Source organism: Callospermophilus lateralis (genome assembly GCF_048772815.1).
Source record: "Callospermophilus lateralis isolate mCalLat2 chromosome 14 unlocalized genomic scaffold, mCalLat2.hap1 SUPER_14_unloc_1, whole genome shotgun sequence".
In the NCBI taxonomy this organism is placed as follows: domain Eukaryota; kingdom Metazoa; phylum Chordata; class Mammalia; order Rodentia; family Sciuridae; genus Callospermophilus; species Callospermophilus lateralis.
Genome location: NW_027510158.1, coordinates 2,531,541 through 2,547,921, shown reverse-complemented (window position 1 = coordinate 2,547,921; position 16,381 = coordinate 2,531,541).

Sequence of the window (16,381 nt, the reverse complement as noted above, 5' to 3'; positions counted from 1 at the left end):
CTAGCTTCTGCCATCCCTGCTCCCAATTACATCCATGTGAGGCACTGTTGTTTGCCTAGAACAAAGGAATAGGAACAGAATAATATGTTACTTTCTAACAAAATGATTTAAAGTGGGTGTCTTCCTATTCTTCTACATCTGTAGGCTGGATTCAGAGGATCTGAGCTCTTAGAAAGTTGTTGAATCCTAAGAAGAAAGGAGGCTAGATTTCATTTGGATGTGATCTACCCACCAATTATGAAATAAATATTTATTATGAGAAGTCAATAAATTTTTTGTTGTTGTTGTTTTAGCAATTAGTGTTACCTTAATTGATACACACACCAGCTTAGGGACATCTTAGTCCCATCTATCAAAGAAGAATTAACTACCTGAAATAAGTAGATCACTGACCAGAGTGATAATCTACAAGGACATTGTGCATTCAAATGCGGTCCCTTAACAATTTATTAACAATTTATTTTTCACCAAATCTTAATTGCACCTCACACTAATATCTAATATATTGTGCATTACTGATACCTTTATCAACTAGAAGAAAATTTCCTTTCAGGAAGAGTAGTATATGTGAGCAGAAAATAAAAATTTTTGGAAGCTTTGTAAGAGTGGCAGAGGGAAACATAATTAGTAAAAGTTTCTAAAAGTATACTATAAGAATGGTTAGTATAATTAATTGAAATTCTTTCTGCTTTGTTGGGAAATGCAAATTTGAGGTCAGAACGAAATTGTTCACTACAATACAGAGAACAAATCCTTTCACAAGCAGTATTTTCCAAGTTGACTCTGTGTTGCACTCAGTTTCAATACAGATTACAAATTGAATAAATATATTACTATTATTTTTGAAGGTATGGAAAATTTTTAATCTTCCAAAGATGTGTCTTGAATTGGACTCTATTTCTGATATGGCTTATGCTATATCTATCATACTATTGTATATATACATAAGTACCCTTTTTGTGTAAAAACAAGTTTGTAACCAGCATATAGCATATTTTCTTCAATATAGTGTTTTGAAACAATTAATTTTGATTAAGCAAAAGATGAAGGTCATCAGTACCACCATAGCCAATATTTTGTTAGCTATCTCAATGGGCATCATTTAATGTATCTCAAAAGGCTTTATAAAAGCATAAAAATTATTTTCTTACTCATTTGAATACACTTCTTCTACAAACTGGAGAGTGATTATAATTCCTTTTAATGTATCATGAGAAGAACGGTGGTAGACCTTCTTGTATGAGCTGGAAATTTACTGATTACACTATGCATGTATCTTCATAAAAAAGAGCACATAAAATATCTTACCACTATTTGTAACATATACAAGCTTAAGGAAGTGTGTCCAGGCATGCTAGTTCAACTGTATATTCTAATGTTGACATAATGGTACATGTAGTCACATCATTAAGTAGCCTACTAATTGCTAAGCACTGTGCCAGGGGCAGTAACACATTACCTGATACCAAATTTCAGAGAAGCAGTGCAGCTAAGGTCACAAAGGGGTTAAGTCAAATTTAGAACATCTGTCCCTTTTGCTTCTAAAATTATTGCTTTCTTCCAACCCAGTACTCCCTCTCCTGGAACCCAATGTGTGACTTCAGGCCAAGTCCACTCTAATCAATAAAGATATGACTTTCTTCTGCTGACATCCCAAATTATTGAAGCCCTTTGTTTATAATTAAGAGATAAATCTAATTTAATCTATGTAGGCAAAAAAAAGTAAAATAATAACCCAAATGGGGACAGTGGCAGACTACACCAATACTGGCAATGCTTGAAAAATTGTCCATTTAAGATTCAACACAGGACAATTTAACCCAGAATTTTATTTATCACCAAATCTTAATTGCACCTCACACTAATATCTTATTTGAACTTTTCATGTCCACAGTCTAGTTTTTATAATTCTATATTACAATTTAAAACCAATGGCCTCTGTAGGGTTAACTAGCATTCAGTCAATCTTACACATGAGCATGAACACCCACTCTGGGAAATGAGGGTGAGAAAGATTATTCTAATATAGTTAGTAGCCAACGCTTGGCCTAAAGTCACTCGATTATACTCTTTTTATGAATATTTTCATCCCATGGTCATTTTTATTTGATGTCAGGTAATAGAAGACTTACTGGGACAGATAACAACATTAACAATAATGAACTCTGAGGGATTCTTCCAATATTTTTATTCTTTTCTTTGATAATATGTATTAATTAATTAAGAAAAACGCAATCAACTTGCTCACAACTGTACAAAGTAAGAAAATGGAGTTAGGGTAAGTAGAGCCTGCTATTTACCTAAAGGAGTAGATTATGGAGGAAGCTTAGGAACGTGGACTTCAGAGCAATAAACACATCTTTTGTGATGTCCTGTCTCTAACTCCTGTCTTCTGTGACCTTTAGGAAATTGTATATTTTCTAAGTTTCTTCATTTTTAAATAAGAACAATAGTACTTGCTTCATAGTGCTTAATGAGATTCAAATGAGGTCCCTTACGTGCTTGGTATTCTGCATGCTTTGTTATAAACTATCAATGCACATTAACCATAATTAGTCTGTTTCCTGAGGACAACTTATGGACTTCAAATCAAACTCTATGTTAAAAAGATTTATGTATATGAAATATGTATTTAAAACACTTAGTTTTTTCCCCTATAGATGGTAGATGTTCCTAGATAGATACATAAGCATTAAAATCATATCAGTTTACAAAATGGATTTTTCTTGACTATCACAGTATATAAATTCAACTACATAAACTTGAATGATGTCTTCAAATTTCTCTTCTGGGGAAATGAGAAATTAAAGAAGCATATCTATTATAGTGACCTATGGCAAAATAGATGGGCTACAGAGTACACTGTTAGCTCCACTTTTACCACCAAGTTGCTAACCATATTTGGGCAAGTTTAACCTTCCTGAACCAGTTTGCTCCTCTAAAAATGGCAATCAAAAGAAATAAATTTCCTTAAAATTTGGCTTAAAGCAAACACTAGTATGAATGATTTTAAAAGTGATTTCTCAATATAAAATGTTGCAAAATGCTCAGCCATCAAGAACATCCCAGCTTTCAAGGGTATGTGTTTCCATTTTTAATTGCTATCTGCTACAGTGATTATCAGAAAAGCAAGTTGATAGATTAATTGATTGATTGATCACTTTGTTACATTAATCTAGAAGTGGGAAAATATGATCTTGTGTCTCACCTAAAAGACATCTGCATCAAATCCTCCTCCACTTTACAGTTTAAAAGTGTGCTTATGTTAAAGTGCCTCATTTACAGGAAAAAAATAGCTCTCTGCCAAAAAAGAGCAATGTAACATAATTACTCTTGGCTTGGAAGCCTACTATTAGTTTATTCAATGACATTCCCAAATGGTTCTGGGAGAATTTGACATGAAGCATTTTTGTTAGAAAAAGCATCTTTCAGCTTATTTATAATATAGACACAAAATAAAAATATGAATGGTGGAAATAAGCCTACATTTAACAGTGACAAACTCCTTGCCACAGAAATTCCTTAGACTTGAAAACTTAGGTTGTATATTTGAGTTGTAAGTGAGGGATACATCAAATCAGAAACTGGCAGACAGGGTTCTTCCCTGCTAAATCATATAACCATTGTCCATTTGGGTAGCCCCATTTAAAAGGGAAATGTTACAAATTCTATTATGAACAAGTCATTTATTTCCTATAATACTTAAAATTGTATCACACATTGTTTAGAGAAGAAAACGTGAAGATAGTTATCAAAGCATTTTCATGATGACCAAGAATTTACCCTATACTTTCTTACTTCAGGGAGGAAATCTTAGTACTAACAGGTAAATTATAAAGCTCAGAATTAACCTATATCAGATTTTTTTCTTCTTCCTTTTTCTTTTCTTTTTTTTTATACCAGGAATTGAATCCAGCATCACTTAACCACTGAGCTACATCCCCATCTCTTTTTTATATTTTTATTTTGAGACTTGCTATCCTCCTGCCTTAGCATCCTAAGCAGCTGGAATTACAGGCATATGCCACCACACCTGGCACAGATTCTTTTAAATAAAGACTTCCACAAAATAACAAATAATTTAAAACTTATTAATTGTAAGTATATTTTATTTTCTATTATTTAAATTGAAAATATAAAATAACTTGGCAAACTATAGATAGACTTTAAGTGATATGGGAAGGCTGATACAGAGAAGATTCAAGGAGATCTGACTTTACAACTTTTTCTTATTTTTAACCATCATTTCTTAATTCAACTAATCAAACTTATTGACCCATATAAAACTCATATGAATTAATTAATTTATTGTTCCTATTAGCAAATTTAAGTGAAAATGAGTTACATATAGCATGTATTATTTTGCTTACACAGAAAGCAATTCTTTGAATATCTCTATTTAAAGTTTCTTACAGCAGCTCAGAGAGGAACACTGGACTTTTAATCATGCCCTCAGTCACAACCACTGTCTCAATTTGCTTTCAGGAAGTCACAATTTCTAGATTATTTTCCACCTCACTATATGCTCCATTGTTTGCCCTTTGTTGAAAACTTTTCCTCGTCTGGACTGCTAACTTTCAGAGTGCCCCATAACTTAGTTCTCTTTTTGCATCTATTTACACTTGTGCCCTATATGAGCTCCTCTGCTCATGGCTTTAATTCCCATCCACCCTCTATGCCTCCCACATATCTCTGGTCCTCCTCCTATCTCAAGCCTGCTTGACTCTCTACATGTAGCTACATATAGATGTCCAAGAAGCATTTTGGACTTAGCACTTCCAAAATAAATTTCTTGATTTTCCCTATTCTTTCCTAGTTTAACCCCATCATGAAATGGCTCCATGATTCACTCAGCTTCTTTGGTATAAAACACAAGGATTATCCCAGACCCTTCTGTACAACTGCTATATCCACTACACCAAATCCACCTGCAACAGCCAGGGACGCTAGGCTCAAGTCTTACCTAGATGGCAAGTATGTCTGATGAGTCACTGTCATTTCTCACATTCAGCACTGCAGCTGCTTCTTTTCCTTGCTTTCACTTAGAAAATCTTGCCAATTTTACACACAGTGAACAGAATCATCTATTGAAAAATAAATCAGATTATGTCAAGATTCTTCTCAAAAACTCTGATGGCCTTCCATAATCCCTCATGACAATGAAGAAAAGCCAAACTCTGTATCATGCTTTACAAGTCCCTGTGTGATCTAGTGCCTGCTTATCTCCCTGACTCCATCTCCTAACACTCCTATCTTATTCTGTCTGTCTCTATCCTGACCTTTATCCTGGTCTTTTCTGCTGGCAACACTATCTATTCCATTAGATCTTCAAAGACGAACTCTCCTCCTTTGCTCAGATTATTGCTCAAAATCACCAACTCAGAGAAACCATCCCTGCTGATCCTTTGTAATAGCAAGCCACTACCAAAACCCAGGCTGAAGACTTTATCACGTTACCCTTCTTTTTTGCCTCATAAGGCTTGCTATTATCCATAATATGCTTTGTTATTGGTGGCTTGCTTCCTGTTTCACTGGAATGCCTGCACAGAAACTTCATTAGAAGAGTTATTATGTTGTTGTTTATTATGTTTTCTAAGGTTGCACAGTATTTGGCACATGGTAAGAGTAAATAAAGGAATTAATAAGTAATGAGAAATTCAGTGTTAGACAATTTTTTAAAAATATTTATTTATTTAGTTGTAGTTGGACACAATACCCTTATTTTGTTTATTTGTTTTAGGTGATGCTGAGGATTGAACGCAGGGCCCCGCACATGCTAGGCAAGCATTCTACCACTGAGCCACAATCCCAGCCCCAGTGTTAGACAATTTCATACTGCATTTTACATAAAGGTTTTAGGTTAACAGAAAATCAGTATAAATGAAAATTTTATCTATACCCATAATACATGCAAAAGGAAGATATAATGTGATTTTTAAGAAATATATACCTTTCTGATAAACAATGAAAATGAAGGCTACTCTTTCTGACACAAGCCAAGGAAACTTTGTAACATATTTTACACAAAAATATGTAAATTGTTCCTCCTTTCATTAAAATAAATCATTTCTTATTATTTCCATGAAAAGTCTACTTTCTTTTCAATCTTCCCAATCGTCTGAATATAAATTTTGAACTTTTAAAAAAAGTCTTAATTTTATATTTATTTTAATTTTAAAAATTTCATTAGTAGTATTATTTTTCTTGGCAGTAGTGACAATTGAATCTAGGGATGTTGTACCACTGTGTTATGTTTCCAGTTTTTTTAAAAAATATTTTATTTTGAGATAGGGTCCTGTAGTCCTCCTGTCTGGGCCTTCTGAGTATCTGGGATTACATGTGTGTGCCACTGAACCCAGTTATATTTTATTTTTCAGAAGAGCTTCTTTGTGCACAACTACAAGAAGGTGATTTTATACTCCATGTACATATAATATGTCAAAATACATCCTATTGTTATGTATAACTAAAAAGGACAAAAATAAATTTAAAAGAAAGTGAAGAGGTTCTTCCTTTTTTATGGTTCACAGGAAAATTGAGCAGAAGGAACAGATTTCCTATGTAGCCTTCTCCCTATTTATTTATTTATCTATTTATTTATGTTGGAGCTCAGTTGTGCTTAACTACTAAGCCACATCTTTTTTGTCAGAAACCCCACCAGAGTAGGAAAGTTAATACACTTGATGAAGTATATAAGACACATCATAATCACATAGTTTACACTAGAGTTTACTTTTGTTGTGTTATATTCTTCGGTGGGACAATTGTATAATGACATGCATGCATTCACAGCGTAGTATCTTTCAGAGTATTTTCACTACACTAAAATTCTTTGTATTCTGCCTATTTTCCTCTCACCCTTAAACACTAAATCTACTAATATTTTTATTGTTTCCATAGATTTGTCTTTTCCAGAATGTCATATAGTTAGAATTCTACAACATATAGCCTCTTTAGATTGGTATTCATTTAGTAAGATGCAGTCAGGTTTGCTTCCTGTCTTTACATGGCTTGATAACTCATTTCTTTTCATCACTGAGTAACATTATATTGTTCAGATTTGCTACAGTTTATTTTTTTATCTTCTGAGGGCAATATTGGTTGCTTTGTATATATATATTAAAATACCCAAACATTGTATTATCCTCACTTGACACCATTCACTTGAAAATCTGGCTTTTGCTTCTCCAAACTATTGAATCTTCCAGCACAAGCTCGAATCTAAAAAGGACTAAAAAGTGATTCCTAACATTCCTCATGGCTACCTCCTCTCTTGATGCAGCAGATTTTGACTCCAGGTGTGTTCCTGGTCATGTGTGGCTGGTAGGCTTCAACACAAGAAGAAGAAATTCACCGAAATTCATCTGATTCACTTTTTACTGCAGACCAATACATTCAACCGAGACCAATACATTCAACCAAGTAATAATATGACCAACTAACAATATCTCAGAATCCATCTATTCAAAGCCAAATTTTCTGAGACACAAGAAAAGTCTATTGTGAATCTGAACTCTTAAGTATTTCATTCAGTCCTGTACTGTTATTTTAAAAGTCTAAATTAGATTTATTTTAACCAATACATAAAAACAACAAATTGCTTGTATTTGTGTGGCAACATAATATTTTGATACATGTGCACATTGCATAATATTTTAAACAAGTTCAAAATATCTATTGCCTCGATAATGTATGTTTTTAGCACAATTGCTAAAAATCATTTGACTGTCAATATGTTTTCTTCTGGTCTTTCTAGCCTGTTTTATTTGTCTTACACCTTTCTTATCTCAATACAGGGCTGTTCTGATTACCACAGATATATAGCAAATTTCAAATTAGGGTAGTGAAATCAATATGGCTTTGGGTATTTACAGTTCTTTGTGCTTTCTTACACATTTTGGGATGTTTTTACCTAATTCTGTGAAAAAGGTTAATTAATGTTTTTAAGATGATTGCACTCAAATTTTAGATTTATTTAGGAAGCGTTGACATTGAAAGTATTAATCCTTCCAATCTATTAACTTATATTTCCATTATTTTGTTTTTTTTTCAATTTATCTCATCAACATTTGTAATTTACATTTAGAAAATTTCACCCTTTGGTTAAATTGATTCCAAAGTATTTGATTTTTTATAGCTATTGTAAATGGGACTGTACTCTTGATTTTTATTTCAGATTATTTAAAATTGGATACAATAATACTATTGTTTTTCACATGTTTTTTTAATCCTAGAGTATTTCTTAATTCTGTTTTGTTTTGTTATTGGTTGTTTTTATTTGTACATGACAGTAGAATCCATTTTGATGTAAGTATACAAGCATGGAATACATCTTATTCTAGTTAGAGCCCCAATATTATGAATGTATATGGTGGTAGGATTTACTGTGATATTTTCATATATTTACAAGGGAAAAAATTATGTCAGATTCATTCCACTGTCTTTCTTTGATGTATCCCCCTCCATTCCCTTAATTCCCCATTGTATAATATATTGCACTTCTATTGTTCCCCTTGCCACCTGCCCCTTATTGTGGGTTAGCTTCCACCTATAAGATAAAGCACTCCTTCTTTGGGTTTTTGAGGACTGGCTTATTTCACTTAGCATGACAGTCTCCAGATTCATCCATTTGCTGGAAAATGTCAGACATCTTTCTGGAAGAGTAATACTCCATTGTGTATACATACCACAACTTCTTTATTCATTCATCTGTTGAAGGGCAGCCAGGTTGATTTCATAGCTTAGCTATTGTGGAGTGGGCTGCTGTAAACATAGGTGTAGCTGTGTCAAGTTAGTATGCTGATTTTAACTTCTTTGGAAATATCCTGAGGAGTGGGATAACTTGGTCAAATGGTGGTTCCATTACAAGTTTTCTGAGGCATCTCCATACTGTTTTCCAGAGAGATTGCACCCATTTTCAGTCCTATCAAGAATATATGAGTGGGCTGAGAATGTGGCTCAAGTGGTAGTGTGCTTGCCTGGCATGCATGGGGCCCGGGTCCGACCCTCAGCACCACATACAATACAAACAAAGATGTCGTGTCTGCTGAAAACTGAAAAATAAATATTAAATAATTCTTTAAAAGAAAAAGAATATATGAATAAAACTTTTTTCTCACATCTTCAACAACAGATATTTTTACTTGTATTCTTGATAATTACCATCTGACTGGAGTGAGTTGGAATCTCAGTGTAGTTTTAATTTGCATTTCTTTAATTACTAAAGCTGTGGAACTTTTTCTTTCATATATTTGTTGGCCTTTTGTATTTTTTCTTCTGTAAAATATCTGCTCATTTTATTTGCTCATTTATCAATTGAGATATTTGGGAGGATATTTTGGTGTTCCATTTTTTGAATTATTTTTATGTTCTGAATATTAACACTCTAGCTGTGGTGCAGATGACAAAGATTTTCTCCCATTCTGGAGGCTCACTCTTCGTGCTCTTGATTGTTTCCTTAGGTTTGAAGAAGCTTTTTAGTTTGATGCCATCTCATTTATTGATTATTGATTTTACTTCCTGCACTCATGAAATTCATCTGGAAAAACAAGAGTCCAGAATAGCCAAAGCAATACTTAATGAGAAAAGCAAAGCAACAGGTATCACAATTCCAGACTTCAAATTATACTATAGAGCTATAGTACCAAAAACAGCATGGTATATGCACCAAAATAGGCAATAAGACCAATGGAACAGAATAGAAGATACAAGACAAACCCACAAAAACAAAGTTTCCTCATAATAGACAAAGGCACCAATAACATACAGTGTGGAAAAGCTAGCCTTTTCAACAAGTAGTCCGGGGAAACTGAAAATCCATATATAGTAGAATGAACTTAAACCCTTATCTCTCACCCTGCACAAAATTCAAGTTAAAGTGTATCAAGCCCCTGGTATTAGACCAGAAACCCTACACATTCCAGAAAAAAGGGTAGGCCCAACATTACAAAATATCAGCACAGGAACTTATTTCCTTAATATTGATTAATTTAAAAATATATGAAAAAAGAAAATAAAATTATAGGCAATATCCTTGATGAACGTAGATTGAAACATCTTCAACACAATAATAGCAAACCTTACTCATCAGCACACTAAAACAGTTACTCACCATGGTCAAGTTGGATTCATCTCAGGGATACAAGGATGGTTCAGCACAGACAAATTAATAAATGTGTTACATCACATGAACAGAATGAAAGACAAAAATCTTATTATCATCTTACTAGCTACAGAAAAGACATTTGATGAAATTCAGAATTTCTTCATGATAAAAACCCTAAACAAACTAAGTACAGAAGGAACACAACTCAACATAATATAGGTCATTTGCAATGAGCCAATATCTATTATTACAGAGAAAGGAGAAGAATTGAGATCTTTTTTCTAAGATCTGAAACAAGACAAGAATGCTCTATTTCACCAATTTTATTTAACGTAGTGCTGAAAGTCCTAACTAGAGCAAACAATCAAGAAAAAGAGGGGGCAGTCAAATTAAAAAATGAGAAGTCAAAATGTCACTGTTTGCAGATGATATGATTTTATATATAGAATACTCCAAAGGATCCACTAAAAGGAAGAACTATAAGAACTAATTAGTGAATTCACCAAAGTCTTCGTCCTGTAACTTAACATGTTTTTACTTTTAGGCTTTCAACTTTTCATCAGATTATAATTTTTACCTAGTAAAATTTAATTTTAACATCTATTTCATAGTGTATCTGACCAAAGAGTCTTTTAAGCCATTTTTTTTTCTATAAAAGGAAGTCATAGTGAGATGATATATATTTAACCCAGTTCATTATGGAGCCAGTTCCTTGTTCGGAAGATATCATTGTACTACTGTACTTGAAACAAACTTAGCCCCTGTGTCAACTTATCAAAACCCTTTAAGAACTGTTCTCATTCTTGCCTTTGTGTTCATTAGGACAGCTGTGACTTCTGTTTTTATAATTCTAGCATAACTCTCACTAGTCAGGATAATATCACTTTGGTGAAAGGCAATTTCACATTATAGTGAACACTTTGGAACTTTTAAAAAGAATGAAAATACTCATTTGGAAGAAGTCTTATAATATATAGGAATGAAATTCTGACAATTCAGTTGTATGCATCCCTTAATTGGTATGAGAAGGCTTTCAAATAATCTCTGTACTACAATATGGATTTCCTAATGACTGCCTAGAGAGTGAAGAGAAAGGGGGAAAATTCACTTCTACTTTTCTTATTTGTATCCCACCTTTGCCTTACAAGCTCTTCCTCTAAGCATTTATTTTTTAACTCATTCTTTCTGCTGAAACATGCATTAAAAATTTAAGCAGCTGGGGCTGGCGATGTGCTCAAGTGGTAGCATGCTCGCATGGCATGCATGTGGCCCGGGTTTGATCCTCAGCACCACATAAAAACAAAGATGTTGTGTCCGCCAAAAACTGAAAAATAAATATTGAAATTCTCTCCCTCTCTCTCTCTCTCTCTCTCTCTCTCTCTCTCTCTCTCTCTCTCTCTCTTTAAAAAAAATTAAGCAGCTAGTGCAAACAATGTCTGGCTCATGGACTTCAAACCCCAATCATATGTATGTCTCTATGAAACTGTTAAGGATTTCCCAGATCCCAGGATAGAAAGAAAAAGAAAAAAAGTTTTATTGACATATTTAGACCCTAAGCCTCCCTAACTCCTATCAATTAGTGCATCTTGGGTAACACCAGGAAATGAAACAGTTTACTTGGAAAAGGCTAGTAGAAGAACTATAAGAAGGACTTAAAGAATCATGCAATAAACTAAAATGAAATGGAATATGAAAGGGTATGTAAGTTGCAAAAACCTACTTTGAAAAATATATTTCAGATATTGACAAGTAAACTGGACCTTGGTTCACATTTGTAAAGAGTAAATAGTGAAACCATGAGAGAATTCAGAGATAGACTAGTGTCATTTGACAACATTCACCATTAGGCCTGACTGTTGACTGCTGCACCCCTCTCCTGACTCAGGCAATGGCAAGGCCCTACTGAGGTGGATGGTGCAAGGCGTCCATCCTCTGGAGGAGCACAGTATGTTTTTGGGAATGGGATAATTTGTTTTTGTATTCCTTTAATAAGTATAGTTGTGACTTCTCATATGACCATTAAGTATGAAGGAAAAAAACATGACTTTCCCAATTAATAGAGCTACTTCTAAAGAATAGATCTGTTTGCTCTAAATGCAATGATTCAGCTGTGGAGTGTAAATTGTTAATGTCTAATGAAAAACTCCCTGTATTCCTGTCAAGGAAGTTTTTGAGAAATTAAATTAAAATCTAGAGAAGAAAAATTAATGTTAAGAAGACAGATTAGTGCTTAGTACTGGGCAACTTGTTCTTGTTCCTGTGCACAATGGTTTGTGCTCTTACTCTTGTTTGATTAAAATTAATAACAAGTCAACCACTTGCCATAACCATGGCACCGGTTCCAGTCAGTAAGTCAAGGAAGAATAGTCAAGGTATAGGCCAATAGTTTGGGACATTTGTAATTATTATTAAAAGTTAACTAAGCAGAAACAGCTCAAAGCAAAACACGAAATGAAAGTACAAATGTTTGCTTATGCATAAGCCAAGATACATTCTTCTATTCTGATTGTAGCTAGGTAATATTTTGTTTCTTTGAATAATGATTCCTGTTTTGTAACCACAAAGTACTGTGAGCCTGCCAAAATGAAAAGTATATATGATCAAGTTCACAAGTAAAGATTGGGATCAACACCTGCACTTTGGTGTCTGTGTTGTTTCTCCACCCCTCTTTCGCTGACTCCTCACCATCCGTTCGTCTCCTGAGACCCCCTGTTGGAGCTGGTCTCCGACATTTGGCGCCCCCCGAACAGGGACGATCGGTAATCCGTAAGTCTGATGCATTCATTTCATTCAGAAGTTTTCGGGTGAGGATAGGATTCTTACCTAGGGTACTGCAGACCCCTTAGCAAGGTGCTAAGTAAGTGAAGGGTAAGTAATCAGAGAACTTATTTTGAGAAGTCATGGGCCATAAGGAGTCTAAAGAAAGAGGACTCTTTATTGATATAGCTAAGCATATACTCCATAAACGGGGCATTTCAGTTTCTTCTAAGCAGTTAAGACATTTTTTTCATTTTATTCAAGAATGCTCTCCTTGGTTCCCTGAGGAAGGAACCTTAAATTTAGAAACATGGAAAAAACTAGGTAAAGAGATGAAGGTTTATTATGATCATCATGGGCCAGAAAAGATCCCTGTAGATGCTTTTGCATTATGGAATGTTTTTAAAGATGCTTTGGATCCGACCCATGAGGCAGTTTGTTTGGCTGCTCAAGTGACTGAGTCTGAACAAACCCCCTTAATCAGGGCTGCTGCTACATCTAGATTTTATAAAACTACATCCCCTCAAAAACAATCTCAATCTGATGATGAACAAGGGGTGAAGAGGAGGATAAACAACTTTCTCCTCAAGATCAGGAGGACTTAGAGGAGGCTGCAGCTCGATATCATAACTCTGATTGGCCACCAAATTTGTTAGTTTCTGTGTCTCCAGAGCCTCCTTAGAGCTGTAAATAAAACTATGGAAACTATGGGAGCCTTACAACTGGGTCTCCCATCTCCTACTGCTATAACTGAAGATCATAACATAATGGTGATAGACTTATAAGATTGCTTCTTTACAATTTCTTAGCCAAACAAGATTGTAAACATTTTACTTTTAGTCTGCCTTCCCCAAATTTACAAAGACCTTATTAAAGATTTCAATGGAAAGTTTTGCCTCAGGGAATGAAAAATAGTCCCACTTTATGTCAAAAGTTTGTTGATGCACCCTTAGTCTCCATGAGAAATAAGTTTCCATCTGGATATATAATTCATTATATGGATGATATTTTATTAGCTCATGCTGATTATTTGATACTCCAACAAATACTTAATTTTATGATTACAAGTTTACAAGACTGGGGATTAAAAATTGCTCCTGATAAAATTCAAACTCAGGTTCCTTTTTCTTACCTAGGAAGATTAATTAATTCCAACAATATAACTTCTCAAAAAATACAGATTAGGATTGATTCTTTACATACTTTAAATGATTTTCAAAAACTTCTTGGGGATATTAATTGGATTAGGCCTTACTTAAAATTAACCACTGCTGACCTTAAACCTTTATTTGAAATTTTACAGGGAGATTCAAATCCAAATTCACCTAGACAATTATCTCCTGAGGGAAAGAAGGCTTTATTTAAGGTGGAGAAGGCTATTTCAGATCATTATTTACAACAAATAGACTACAATAAGCCCTGGATGTTAATAATCTTACAGACTTCACACACTCCTACTGGATGCCTATGGCAGGATGATCCTTTAGAACGGATTCATTTGCCTTCTACTCCAAAAAAGATTAATATTTAATATCCCACCCAGGTGTCATCATTAATTTGTAAAGGTAGACTTCGAAGTAGAGAGCTCTTTGGACGAGATCCATCCTCCATTATTATTCCATATAAAAAGGAACAATTAGATTTCTTATTAAATGTTAATGATGAATGGCCTATAGCATTACAGGGATTCTATGGAGAAATATTGTTTCATTTGCCTAGCCACCCATTACTACATTTTATGAGTAAGGTAAATACTATTTTTCCTAAAAACTTTTCTCATGTGCCCCTCGATCAGGCTTCTCTAATTTTTACAGATGGATCCTCTAATGGAATAGCTGTTACTATTATAGATGACCAAGAGCCAATAGTCCAACAAACAACTGAAACCTCTGCTCAAAGGACGGAATTAATTGCTATTATAACTGCTTTTGGAAAGGTTACACAGCCTTTTAATCTTTATACTGATTCCCAATATATAGTTAATCTCTTTCCAGCCATAGAAACATCTTCTTTGTCCTCTCATTCATCAATTGTTAATATATTACAAAAGTTACAAAAATTAATATTACAGAGATCCTATAAATTTTTTATTGGACACATTAGAGGACATTCTAACTTACCTGGACCTTTAGTGGCAGGAAATGCTAAAGCTGATTTATTAACTAGGACTGTTTATAACGTTATTGAACAAGCTACTAAAGATCATCAATTACATCATCAAAATTCTGCTGCTCTTAGATCACAGTTTCATATAACTAAAGAACAAGCTAGACAAATTGTTAAACAATGTCAAATCTGTCCTACTCACTTTCTTCTCCACAGATGGGTGTCAACCCTAGGGGTTTATTACCCAATAAATTGTGGCAGATGGATGTTACTCATATTCAAGAGTTTGGAAAGTTATCTTTTGTTCATGTTTGTGTGGATACTTTCTCACATGTTATTTTTGCTACAGCACGTACTGGAGAAGCTTATAAGGATATTGCCCAACATCTTTTTGCCTCCATTGCATATATGGGATTACCTCTTCATATTAAGACAGACAATGCTCCTGCTTATATTTCAAAAACCTTTAAACACCTGTGTCAGACACTTAACATAGTTCATTCCACAGGCATCCCCTATAACCCACAAGAACAAGCCATAGTGGAAAGAGCTCATCAGACCTTAAAATCTCAAATTAATAAATTAAAAGAGGGGGAACTACATTATAGCTCTCCTCATCAAATTCTTCAACATGCTCTATTTGTTATTAATCATTTAAATGTAAATGATTCTAAATTAACTCCAATGCAACGTCATTGGTCTGAGCAAACAGTAACTCAAAAACCTTTAGTTAAATGGAAAGATCTTCTTACTGGACAGTGGAAAGGACCTGATATTCTCTTAACATCTGGGAGAGGATATGCTTGTGTGTTCCCACAGGACGCTACTTCACCTTTGTGGATTCCAGATTGACTCATCAGACATTATGACTCACCCATATCGCAGGCGGAGGTTCCTCCCCAAGCCATACCCAAGGATGCCATCGACCCAGGATGAAGAACTTGCTGAGGACATGACTAATCTTCACCTTCATTCCCCTCGACAGGCACAAACAACATTGACATCAAAATTACCTTCCTGGGGTCAAATAAAACATCTGACCAGTCAGGCACAAAACTTGGTTGTTAGCCAAAGTGCCTCTGCCTCTCCTGAAAAGGTGTTTCTTGCTATGCTAGCACTCTTATCCTGTCAGGTATCACTGATTTCTGCTAATCAATCTTATTGGGCTTACTTTCCTGGTCCTCCTTTTTTAAGAGTTACTGATTGGGAAAAACTTAATATTAAGGTGTTTACTGATAATCCTGATTTGTTAGGAGGGATTTCTGATTCCCTTATTCCTCATAAGATGTCCTATAATATTAATTTCAAGGGTTTAATAGAACATACTCCTATTTGCTTTGCTACTGATAATAAATTCATCCCTTAAGGATGTATGCCTATTAATTATAGACAATATTTTACTGATTGCCCTCC